The sequence below is a fragment of the Silene latifolia genome, chromosome 1 (genome assembly GCF_048544455.1).
Source record: "Silene latifolia isolate original U9 population chromosome 1, ASM4854445v1, whole genome shotgun sequence".
In the NCBI taxonomy this organism is placed as follows: Eukaryota; Viridiplantae; Streptophyta; class Magnoliopsida; order Caryophyllales; family Caryophyllaceae; genus Silene; species Silene latifolia.
In genome coordinates, this window is record NC_133526.1 from 139,624,477 (window position 1) to 139,637,882 (window position 13,406).

General features: G+C 38.2%; 1 non-coding gene across 1 annotated transcript; it reads right to left on the reverse strand.

Moving 5' to 3' along the window:
* Positions 1 to 11,686: 11,686 nt before the first annotated feature.
* On the reverse strand, positions 11,687 to 11,794 carry LOC141618942 (small nucleolar RNA R71). Its single transcript, XR_012531536.1, has one exon. It is a non-coding gene; the product is annotated as a small nucleolar RNA R71 (small nucleolar RNA).
* Between the last annotated feature and the right edge of the window lie 1,612 nt (positions 11,795 to 13,406).

A 13,406-nucleotide genomic window follows, 5' to 3' on the forward strand; every position in this document is an offset into this window, starting at 1 on the left:
GGGTGCACCCGGCAATGGTGATGATGAGGATGTCGTTTTTGAGGGGCTGGATCACCATGTTGTATCAAATTTTGATGATGTTGACAATAATGACACTCTAAGCATCTATTTGCGTGAAGACCATGCTGAAGGTATTTGGGTTAACGAAGAAACTTTGCCATCCAAAAAACGTCCCCGAACTGAGAGGGCACATACATAAGTGACTATATATATTTACTTAAATATTTTTAATTTTTTGGTGAAATGTGAATCTTATATAGCATAAAATAATGCTTTTTTTTTGCTAAAATGTAAGAATTTCATTGATAATAGCAATGTACATCACAAGATATTTTTCCTACATTAATTGCATCTTTTGCAACCATTCCCTATCCTTGTTTGAGATAGCTAATGGTAAGCAATTCCTTACTCGAAGTCTAATTATACGCTGCACCTCATGAGCAACCAAAGCAGGTCTGGGAACATGAGAATGCAGTCTGGCCTCATTCCTATACTGCCAAATCAGGTACCAGCAGGCCTGAATAACAGCATTCACAACTCTCTTTCGAATTCTGGACCATCTTCTGTTGGCAATCTGTTGAAGACACTCATGCAGCTGTCCTATTTATGATCCCAACCACGTTTCAACTTCTTGAATAACCCTCTGGCTGAAAAAACACCCCTGAAAAAACACCCCTGTACAGTCTAGACTTTAGCATCAGAGCTTCATGAGACACCATCCAGGCTACAAAAGTATGCTTGGGTAATGCCATTTGATTCAAATCTACCTTAGGGCTCTGAACTCTAATCCAGTTGTAGCAACTCTTCACTGCATATCCACCATCACCAATGATCCAATCCTGATCATCAAATAATGATGCACCCATCACTGTATATCCTGATCATCAAATAATGATTCACTCATCCAGGCTACCCCTGTACAGTCTAGACTTTAAGTACATATGATGCACCCATCCCTGATTTCACTCCTAGTGACAGGCTTTAACAGGATCACAGATGATCCATTGAACAGGTACCACCCCTTCTAATAATTTTAACATTAACTGCATCTGTTGGTTTCTCAGTGCCCAGCAGTTTAATGTAGTAATTGAGGAAATCATTTTGAATTCCGTGCTGATCAGAATATTCAACACCAGAGCTATCAGAGATGCTGAGGACCTGATTTCTTAAAAAATTTCTTTGTTGCTAATTTTTCTTTGTCCAACCAAAAGCCATCAGTAGTTATACAAATTTTATAAATAACTGTATGAATTTCATATAATTGTATGAATTTCTTATGGGATTTTTTTTTTCATAGACCAGCTATACAAATTTTATAAATAATTTTGTTTGTTTAGCTATACAAATTTAATTATAAACAGTGTGTGAATTTTTTATATGTAGGTTATCATACATGGGTGAAAAGCGGAAAAGAAATGATAAGGAGGACAAGGATAAGCCTGGAGAGAGGGGTGCTACGAAGTGTCCTGCAGCTCTTGCAGCTATAGCGGCCAAAGAACCACTTAAAATAAAATGGTCTGCCAAGGGTTTGCCTACTAGTTCTAATGTGGGTAGATTTTCTACTTGGAGTGGAGTTACGACGAGACAGTATGCGCCTATCGACTTAGAGGATTTCAGAAAATTGAACCCTATTTTGACGAAGTTGCTCTTAGATTGTATAAGGGTACGACTTGTTTTATCCGTTTTTAAGGCAATTTTTTAATAGTAACAACACTCTTAAGACTTTTTAGTAGGTTATTTTTAACCCTATTTGTGTATACATATGCAGGAAGCCTTCGACATTCCCAAATGCCATGATAAATATCTATTAAAGAAGGCAGCAGGTTGCTTGAGGCAGTGGAAGTGTGACCTTGCTGTTGATCACTTGTATGTCAACAAGGAGACGGGGGAGATGAAAAAGAGTCCACCTTTAGAGAAGCATCCCAACATCACTCAGAAATAATGGGATAATTACAAGGCGCTTCGATCTAGTGAGAGATTTAAGGTTACTAATCTTCATTTCTTGTTTTTTTTTGGTTGAATGTTTTTTTTTTGGTAAAAATGTAAGTAATATTATACCAAAGTGATCACCAACCAATTACATCATTCTCGTTTTCAAACATAAAGTAACAGGCTATAAACATAAGCAGTCTAATCTAACCATGCTTTACATCTATCCTTATCAATTCCTTGACAAATCATCTGTAGCCTAAGTCTGATTTCCTCCTTCACAAATTGAATAAGTCTGTCAGGCCTGATCAGTCTTTGTTCTAATATGCAAATGTTTCGTGCTTCCCATATTCTATAAATTAAGGCCTGAATACAAGCAGCAAGAACCTTCTTGTAAAGCAAGCTCTTCATTCTTCTGCTACCCCACCATCTGATAAAGTCATTAGCAGAAACATTCACCTGCAGCCAAGCATTTAGCAGCTACAAACATTTGCTGCTATATACACAATCAAAGAATAAATGACTATCAGACTCATCTGTCACTTCACACAAGACACATGTCATATCCTGACATATGTGCATTCTATAAAGTCTATCCCGAGTAAGAAGCCTTCCATGAACAGCAATCCAACCAATAAAAGAATGCTTAGGTATACTAAGTCTGTTCCACACAAAATGAGACCAGTCCAATTGGACAAACCATTACATCAGCTTCCATTTTCAAGTTTCTGACTTCAAGAAAATATAGGCTAAAAACTAGCATACATACTATTTTAAACACTCAAGCCTATGACATTACACCACTGACTATCAATTGACTTCATCACTCCTTGCTGCAACAGTTTTGCAGGTTGGTGCACATAGCCATCAACCCTGCACTGGTTCCTGTTCTGCCAGATTCCATAGACAATCCCAACTACAGCTGATTGAATAACTTGCTTACTCAGTAGGGAGAAACTTCTCATTTTCATTATCCTAGACCATTGATAGCCACCTTTGTTTATTATTTTTTTGGGGTAAATGTGAGCATATTGGTAACAACCCTTAATTACCTATGTTAATTATTTGGTTGATTATCTTTTATTTCTCTGATCGATCTACTCCTGTATTTATTGGAAGACTCTTAGCACTAGAAACCGTTAAAACATTGCAAAGAGGGAGTCGATATATTATGGTTCTCGAGGCGGTTACAGATTGATAGAAGACCTTCTAGTAAGAAGCATTGTCGACATATATATCTTTTTATTTATTTTTATCATACTCAGATCGATCACATATATATATATATATATACACACAACTTTTTTTAACAGCTAATCAATTTCTGGTGAATGTATAGGCGAAACAGGTAGTGACAGACTTGGATCGGCACATAACTTATAAAGCAGGCCACACACCTAAAGGAGCCCGTGTGAGTAGCAAATTTGATCAGAATGTCATGGCCAACATTGTAAGTGTTTCAATAAAATGAGTCTACTGGTTTATACTCTCTCCGTCTCGGTCAATAGTTATCTATTTCCATTTTGGGGTGTATCATTGAATTGTTATCTATTTCTATCTTTGACAACCTTTTATGGATCTCATTTCATTGTATGTGGCCCTATGTGATTTGTGTGGTCCAAATTCATTGATATTTATTTCCTTAATCTTTGTGCCAGAAGCAATAGATAACAATTGACTAGGACGGAGGGAGTATATTCTTTATTTATAGGAGTATAATTATTGTTTGCATATATATAGTACATACTTTATATAGGAGAATGTATTGAAGGAGGTTGAAGAAGGGAATTTTGTTCCTAATGGAAGTGATGACGTTCTAGCTAGAGCGATTGGCCGCCCAGAACATCCAGGTCGATTGAGGGGCGTCCCATTATATGTTGGAGTCACAAAATATTATGATCAGACAAAACAGAAGAAGAAGAAGAAGCAAGAAAAGGGTGGCAAATATACGGATCAGATGGTGAAAATATATAGTATAATTTTTACAATATTATATTTTGACATTCCTGCTCAATGATGTCTTAAACCTATGTACTGTACGCATGCAGGTTCAGTAATTGGTATCAGTGATACTAAAAATGAATGCGGGAGGCAAGCCTGATGAAGATGAGTTAAAGATGATGGAGGATATCATTAAAGAGGGTAAGGAGCAAGGGAAAATCATGGTACGTGCTGATGGAGAGGCAAACAAGGACATGGCAGAACACAAGGAGGAGGGAGTAGTCAATGAGAAAGGGGTAAGTGAGAAAGAGGTCGTTGTAGCTGCTGCTGCTGCTGAAGGTTCTGTTTTGGAACCTGATGAGGAGGTGACACATATGGAGGAGGTGCCAAATATGGAGGAGGCTACTGATACCCGGGTTTACACATCGCCTGCAAACCAGTTCTCGATTTTCAGCACGGTAGTAGCTAACTAGAGCGTTTAATTATGCATATATATATATGTGTGTGTTTTGTGTGTGTGTGTGTGTCTCTGTGTGTATATATATGGTTTCCAGCAGCTAATAATAATTTTTAATGACGATTAGGTTCAAAAGAAGGGTGCCATTCTAACTGACCCTTCAAGCGATAAAATTGTGCGTGTTGCCCGGGCTTTCGTATACATGAACGACCGCAATTCATCAGAAACAATCACGGTTCATGGTGTACCGCTTATGATGAATCATAGAAAAGTGATTATAAGCCAAATCTTCAACGGTTATGAAAATGTTGAACTACCAGTCCCAGTAGGTGACGAGCTCACCATTTTGAAAGATGCAGTTCAAAGTTATGTCCAATGGCCTTCTAAACACATTTTCTTGGCTCGTTCTTCTCCATAGCTACCGAAAGATCAAGTTGGGGTTAGAAAAATACATTTCCCTTTGTCATTTTTTCGCCTATATAATTAGTAATAAAGCTAAGAATTTCCCAACGTAAATATTTTTTGTAGGGCAGAGAAAAGGCGGGTAAGCCTGACTCAAAAGACATGCCTACTACCTCATCTACTACTTCTTTGAAAAACCATGTTGAGGTATTTAAGCAATTTCTTACTTTTTTTTTATTGACACTGGTCTTTTTTCGCCTATATAATTAGTAAAGCTAAGAATTACCCAACGTAAATATTTTTTGTAGGGCAGAGAAAATGCGGGTAAGCCTGACTCAAAAGACATGCCTACTACCTCATCTACTACTTCTTTGAAAAACCATGTTGAGGTATTTAAGCAATTTCTTACTTTTTTTTATTGATGCTGGTCTTTTTTCGCCTGTATAATTAGTAAAACTAAGAATTTCCCAACGTAAATATTTTTTGTAGGGCAGAGAAAAGGCGGGTAAGCCTGGCTCAAAAGACATGCCTCCTACCTCATCTACTACTTCTTTGAAAAACCATGTTGAGGTATTTAAGCAATTTCTTAATTTTTTTATTGACGCGGTTGTTTTCTATAATTTAAAAAAATGGGGAATTTAATCTGCTAATGATATGCTCCCTTGGTGTTCTTAACATATATATACAGGATGTTGGAGTAAGCATTAAAACGAACTCCCATATATTCCACAAACTGAAAGATGTTAGAAGTCTATCAAGTAAACCTACTTATACAGGGAATGAATACTTGCAAAAAGTGAGGACATTGACGATGAGGGCCTTGTATATGGAGGCTGATCGTCGGGTAGCGAGTGAGCAATTGATTCTTATTCCGCTCGAGGAGGATATCATTGGTCAAGAAAGCGAAGCAGTTGTGTCATGGGAGATCCTAACCATATGGGTTGGCTTTCTTGAGATTGATATCCAACACTTTTATGCTTGGATGAAGTAAGTTTCTTAAACTCTTTACTTAAATAATAAGACAACTAATTAGCTACTATATATCATTTAGTTTTTTGGTTTTTTTTTAAAAACTGTTATTATTTAATTAGATACTTGAAGACGAGAGTGATGATTGAGAACAAGATTCCAAATGACCAATACGGATTCATGTGTCCCTATATCTTATCTATGCATATCACATTGATTCCGTATGAAGATCGTATAGACTACCTTGCTCGAGAATTAGCTAAGAACAAAAAGCTTGTTTTTGCCCCTTATAATTAAAACGGGTACGTAAACTATAATTTATATTTAAATTTCAGATGACGATTGATTTATTAATTGAGTGTTCTTATAGCATGGGCTTTTTTGTTCAAAATGTCGTCTTCAGGAGGCATTGGGTGCTAGGAGCAATTATGCCGTCCACGAAAAAAGTTTTTTGGTTGGACTCTTTAAAGAGAGAACCTACCAAGAATTTTAAGGAGTTGATTACCAACTTTGGATGAAGAAGTGGTTGTTAAAAAGGCTAAGCTTGGGGGAGATGACAAAAAGAAGGCTAGTGAAGAGCCTCTTGTTAAGGACCGTGTACCATTTCCCCACCGGTTGTTGATGCTAAAGAGGAAGAGCAAGCTTAATGCCAAGAATGTTGAGCCCTCATTGCCCGAAGATAATGACAAGGTGATTGTTGAAGAAGTCTCTCCTAATGCTAAGGAGAGCAATGCCGGTTCAAAGATAGTGAGTGTTCCCAATGAGAATGACCATGATAAAGAAGTGGAGGATGCTCCTCCAAAAGAAGTTGTTCAAGTACCATTTCCCCATCGTCTAGCAAAGCACAATGAAGAAGGTAAGTTCGGTAAGTTCATGGAAATGTGTAAAAATTTACAAGTCACCGTCCCATTTATGGAATTGCTTACCCAAGTCCCATCTTATGCAAAGTTTATGAAGGAAATTCTCTCAAAGAAGCGATCCTTCAATAAGGTTGAGACCATTGCTTTCACCGAAGAGTGTAGTGCACTCTTACAAAATAAGTCTCCCCCGAAACTTAAGGACCCCGGTAGCTATTCTATTCCTTGCACTATAGGCACATATACCATTAATAAGGCCATTTGCGACCTAGGTGCTAGTGTAAGTGTCATGCCCTATTCCCTTTATGAAAAACTTAATATGGGTGCTCTAAAATGCACAAGTACGACATTGCAAATGGCGGACCGTTATTTAAAGCGACCTTTAGGTGTATTAGAAGATGTACCCGTCAAAGTTGGCAAGTTTTTCATACCCGTTGACTTCTTCATACTCGATATGGCCGAGGACTCACAAACCCCAATTATATTGGGTAGGCCATTTTTGCGCACCGCGGGTGCGCTAATTGATGTGAAAAACGGGAAGTTAACATTGGAAGTGGGTGATGACCGGGTCTCCTTTAGCAAAAACAACAGCATTAGAAGCCCAATGTTACAAGAGTCTTGTTATTTATTTAGCACTGTGGACTCTTCTCTTGCCTCTACTACACTTGGCTTCTTACTAATGGATCCGTTGGAGGACGATATGGGTGTTGTTTGTTTTGTAGGTGACGATGCTAAGGGTACTATTGCTAAGAGTGCCAAAAAGAAGAAAGGGAAATTTTATTTGAAAAATTTCAAATGGTTGCGGAATGCTAAAAGAGCTATGACATGGAGCTTGGTTGGCGGCAAGCTCAAAAACAAAACTTGAATCAAATAGCTTCTTACGTCGTGCGGGACGTTAAACCAGCGCTTCTTGGGAGGCAACCCAAGCTTTTTTATTTGTTTTTATTTATTTTATGCAATTTATTATTTTCCGTAGATTAGAAATAAAATGCTCGACTTGACGATGTTTCTTTTTGTGATTTTTAGTGAAAAATGAAGAGAATCTGGCACGCAGCCCTATGCAACATCCCCGTTCGGGGACGTGGTTTTCGAGAAACGAGAAGGAATTAAAATCAAATGCGGAAAAGAGTCAAAACCCGAAGAGGAGGTCAACCCCGATCGGGGTTGGTGGCCCCGATCGGGGTCGTGGTTCTGTGACTTCCTGGCCTTTGCTTTATACGGGTAAAAAAAAAAAAAAGATAGATTTCTTTCTATCATTCAAAGCATACCCGACGGTACTCATTTCCTTCTTTCTCTCTCGTTTCTTCGCATTTCTTCACTAAAGATCACAAGGAAACATCATCCCCCGAATTCATGCTAGCTTGGGGGAAGGTTAGCAAGTCGAGTAAGTTTTTCATTGCTTTGCATTTTAGTTTAGATCTTGCATCCCATTAAACATAACCTCTAGTCCTTCTTGTTTGTGCTTTGAGCCATTTTTATGGTTTGATTGGGTGATTTGGATAGTTGGCACATTGAGGACAATGTGATGTTTAGCTTGGGGGGAGATATTGCATTTGCATATAGCGTAGTTTGCATGTAGTGTCGAAAATTTGAAAATTTTTGAGAGAAATTTTTGCTTTGTGCTTGCTTGTTGCCTACTTTCCTCTTTGCTTATCCTAATAATGGCTTATTGCTAATGATTTATTCTTTCATGTTGGGATATTAGCTATATGGGGATGTTTTGACATAGTAGGTGGGAGATGGAGAATGAAACAAATAGGCTTGATATTGACTTTTGGCAAGCTATAAAATGTAAGGTAGAGCCTCTTTTTAACCGATGCATCCATATCCGGTCTCTCTTAGGTGAGTGTAGGTGTCTCCTTATAATGTGTGTTTCATCAAAACGCACAAGTATGGTTCTCATGTAATCTCTTGGTAAGCATGCATTCATTTGTTATAGCATTTTGGAGCCATTCACATGATATATTTGCCTTCTTGACCCCTTCACAAACAATTTTCCATAGCTACATTATAACTTGCCTACCTTGTTGAGCTAGTAGCTTGCTTGGTCTTGTTTGGGTGCTCAATTGGGATTTATTTCAAAGTTTTGAAAATCATGTGAGCTTGGTCTTAATGCTCAAGAAATAAAACAGAGGAAAATGAAAAAGAAAGATGAAAGAAAAAATGATGAATTGAGAAAAATGGAAAAAAGAAGAAAAAAAAGTTGAAAAAAGGAAATGGAAAAAGCATGGAAAAAACGAGAATAAAATGAAAAAAAAAGTATGAATTGAAAATAAAAAAAAGAGAAGAAGAAGTTGATGTGAGAAACTCTCATGCATTATTCACATATTTTGGAGAGTTTTCTTATGATTTGAATTGCAAAATTGGGTTAGAATTGGGATTGAGCATCCTTAAACTTGGTTGTTGCTAGCTTGACATTAGCTCCAAAATCCATAATTCATTTGTTCCCCCTTCTTACCCATTACATATTGCCTTCTTCCTACCCATTTGGCTTCTTTATCATGCTTGCATTTGATTGTTTTGGCTTACTAGTTTTGATTGATTACCATATTAGATTGCGGGCACATTATTATAAGTCGAGGATAGTCGAGTGTTTATTCACAAAATTGTCCTTCCACATAAAAAAGAGTTTGAGTGCCTCGTGAGAGTCCATAAGTCAAAAGATCACGCAAGAGCTTAAAGGTTCATTCAAAGTTTTCTATGCTACGCCGTCGTGTAAATCTCATCCATGTTTTGCTTTATCCCTTGCCCATGTTGTTTCGGGTTTTTAAATCATTATGCTTAGCTTGTTTGGGATATTGCAATTGATAGGATATGGTTTCTTGCTTGAGGACAAGCAAGGGTTTAGCTTGGGGGAGTTTGATAAGTGCATATTTTATATACTTTCATACCCTATATTAGCTCCATTTTATTTGTTGTTTAGCACTTATCATAGTGTCATGATCTAATATTTGTTGTTCTAGTGTATTTGCTTGTCTTAACATGTTTTTTGTAAGAATCTAAGCATTTAGAGGCTTTTTCCTATCATTTTGTACACTAAGTCCACTAAGCTAAACAAGACCTAATATTGGACTAGCATGGAAGTGTTTGAATGGGTGTTTGCATGAAGATTTGTTGGATTGAAGTGAGAATTGCAAATGTTGCCAACAATCAAAGTCAAAGCCCAATGTTCAAGTCCAAGTCAAGGTGGATATCATAAGATTCCAACAAGCTTAGGATGCTCATTTGGATGCTCATAGAAGGATTTATGAAGCATTAACCGGGTGCATTAAGGATCATTTATCGCAAACATTGGATTCCTCAAGCAATTAAGTGAGGAATTAAGAGAAAATACCCGGAAACACACGACCCCGATCGGGGCCACCTAACCCCGATCGGGGCCGCATGCATCTTGATGGTTTACCTTTATTCTTCCTCTCCTATAAATAGGAGAGGTATTCCGAGGTTTAGGATATCTCATTTTTACGTCTCACTTTTGTTCTTCATAGCCTTAAACAATATAATCTCTCTCAATAGCTTTCATATTAGTTTACAAATTAGTTAATCTTGTAGTTCTTAAACATTTGGTTCTAAGTCATTTCAAGCATTTGGTTTTATTTGTTCTTCCATACAAGTTCTCTATTATTAAGGTATTTTTATTTCTAGTTTACATTTTTTTCATATCTATTTAGTTTATACTAGTTTATAATTTAGCACTCTAATTAGATTACTTTAGTTTAATTTCTTTCACATGTTAAAACATTTAGTTCATATAAATCACTCAACCATGTTTGTCATTTCTCTTAATATAACTTACAATTTACACCTTAACATGAGTAGCTAATTCTCTTAGTCTAAGGGCTAGGGGAGCCATGCATAAATCAAATATATAACATGATAAAATAGGTTAATAATAATTTTGTATAAATTGCTTCTATTACATGCTTGTGCCATAACGTTTAATCTTTGTTTAAGGCCTTATTCAATTGATTAAGTTTGTTCATTCGTTCTATAAGTCGAGAGCCATGGAATTGAATTAGACTAAGCATGTATAGTAGGACGACCTAGTCATGGACGAGAGTTTCTCTAGGAGCCGGTCTATGGTTGACACTAATATCGTAAGGTGGGTGTCTCTAAGCCTAAGCAATTGACAATGTTTTTAGTACCGAATTTATCATGATCGTATATTTACCCTTGCATGTGTGACCCGAACCCCTTAGACTCTATTTTATCATATAATTTACATTACAATTTTCATTAATCATCAAACAAACCAACCAAACCAAAATTGAAATCGACCTTGATAAAAATCTACCCATAGCAATTCACAACGTATTTCCCGTTTCCTTGTGGTTCGACCCCTATTACTACATTTACTTGTGTTTAGGGAATTTATCTTTGCATAGGTACACGATAAGCCTATCAAATTTTAGCGCCGTTGCCGGGGAAACGGTTTTATTGCTTTTTGAATTGTCGATTTTTATCTTGTTTTCCTTTGTCTTGGGGAACACTTGTTCCTTAAGACCGTTACTTATCACTTCTCTAGAAATTGTTGTCTTATGCCCAGGTCCTCTCGTAGTGGAGAATTGCTTTCACCGGATTCCGATCCCGAGAAAACATTTAGGAGAAGACGACGTTTCTGGAAGAAAGTGAAAGAAGCCACTTCTCCCATACAAGTTGAAAGTGCTAGAAAGTCTTAATTAGACGATCTAGAGGTTCTTGAAGAGGAGGAGGTTTTTTGTTCATCAACTCCACCACCACCACCATCTACTACCAAAAAGATGGTGAAACTTTCCGATAACTCAAAACCCACCGCGGCCATGCTTCCGGCCGGAATCACAACCACTCAAATCACCACGCCGGAATTCGAGATCAAGCCGGCTTTCATTAGCCTTGTGGAGAGGAAGCAATTTGGAGGAAGTCCTTTGGAGGATCCCAATTTGCATGTGCAAAATTTTTGTGACTATTGCTCCATGATCCGTCAAACGGGCGTCACTCAAGCCTAAATAAGGGAAATACTTTTCCCTTTCTCTTTGAAGGACAAGGCCAAGCTTTGGATCAATAGCCTTGACCGCACCGCCATGGGAATCACCAATTGGGAGACTTTGGCTCTAGCCTTCTATCAAAAGTTTTTTCCACCGGAGAAAACTCAAACCTTGAGGAGCCAAATTACCGGATTCCGTCAACAAGCTCTTGAGAGCTTATATGAGGCTTGGGAGAGGTACAAAGAGCTTCAAAGACAATTCCCACATCATGGGCTAGATGATTGGTTTCTAGCAATAACATTCTACAATGGATGTTGAGCCGAGTCCCGAAGGATTCTTGATTCCGCCAACAATGGGCGGTTTGATCAAATTGACACCGACCTTGCTCATGCCACGATCGAATCTATGGCGGTCCATGATGCCCAATATGTCAATTCCCGAGTTGTGCCATCCAAAGGTAAAGAAGAATCCTCCAACAACTCCGTTTTGCTAGCTCAAATTGCCTTGCTCCAACAACAATTGGCGGAAAGAGATGCTAAAGATTCCCTTCAACAACTCAATGTCGTGTCTTCAACAAGCCAAATCATTGTTTGTGATGGTTGTGGAGGTGCGGGTCATTATGCCGCTCATTGCCGAGCCCCCATTGAAGAGGTAAATGCTTTTCAAGCTCTAAGACAAAGTTCATATCCACCGGGTACATTTTCCAACACTTATAACCCGAATACAAAATTCCATCCGAACTTATCTTATACTAGCAACAATGTGCTTAACCCTCAACCCCCACCACAACAAAATGCCTATGTTCCTCAACAACAAAAGTATATCCCTCCACCGGGTTATCAAAATCAACAAAGGCCCCCACAAAACACTTACCAACAAAATCCACCACAAAATACCCAACAAAACAATCAAGGAGTTGGTAAGCTCGAGGGCATGATAATCCAAACGAAAAGGGAACTATTGGCTCAAATTAAAAAGAATGATCAAGCTCATAGTGCCGCGGTCAAGATGTTGGAACAACAAGTGGCTCAACTAGCCGCTTCTAATTCTCAAAGGAAGAACGGTAAACTACCTCCCCAAGGTGAGCAACCACATGAAACTGTTAATTCTATCTCCTTGAGAAGTGGTACTAGCTATGATGGGCCATCCATGACTTTGGATGAAGAAGTGGTTGTTAAAAAGGCCAAGCTTGGGGGAGATGACAAAAAGAAGGCTAGTGAAGAGCCTCTTGTTAAGGACCGTGTACCGTTTACCCACCGGTTGTTGATGCTAAAGAGGAAGAGCAAGCTTGATGCCAAGAATGTTGAGCCCCCATTGCCCGAAGATAATGACAAGGTGATTGTTGAAGAAGTCTCTCCTAATGCTAAGGAGAGCAATGCCGGTTCAAAGATAGTGAGTGTTCCCAATGAGAATGAGCATGATAAAGAAGTGGAGGATGCTTCTCCAAAAGAAGTTGTTCAAGTACCATTTCCCCATCGTCTAGCAAAGCACAAGGAAGAAGGTAAGTTCGGTAAGTTCATGGAAGTGTGTAAAAATTTACAAGTCACCGTCCCATTTATGGAATTGCTTACCCAAGTCCCTTCTTATGCAAAGTTTATGAAGGAAATTCTCTCAAAGAAGCGATCCTTCAATAAGGTTGAGACCATTGCTTTCACCGAAGAGTGTAGTGCACTCTTACAAAATAAGTCTCCCCCGAAACTTAAGGACCCCGATAGTTATTCTATTCCTTGCACTATAGGCACATATACCATTAATAAGGCCCTTTGCGACCTAGGTGCTAGTGTAAGTGTCATGCCCTATTCCCTTTATGAAAAACTTAATATGGGTGCTCTAAAATGCACAAGTACGACATTGCAAATGGCGGACCGTTATTTAAAGCGACCTTTA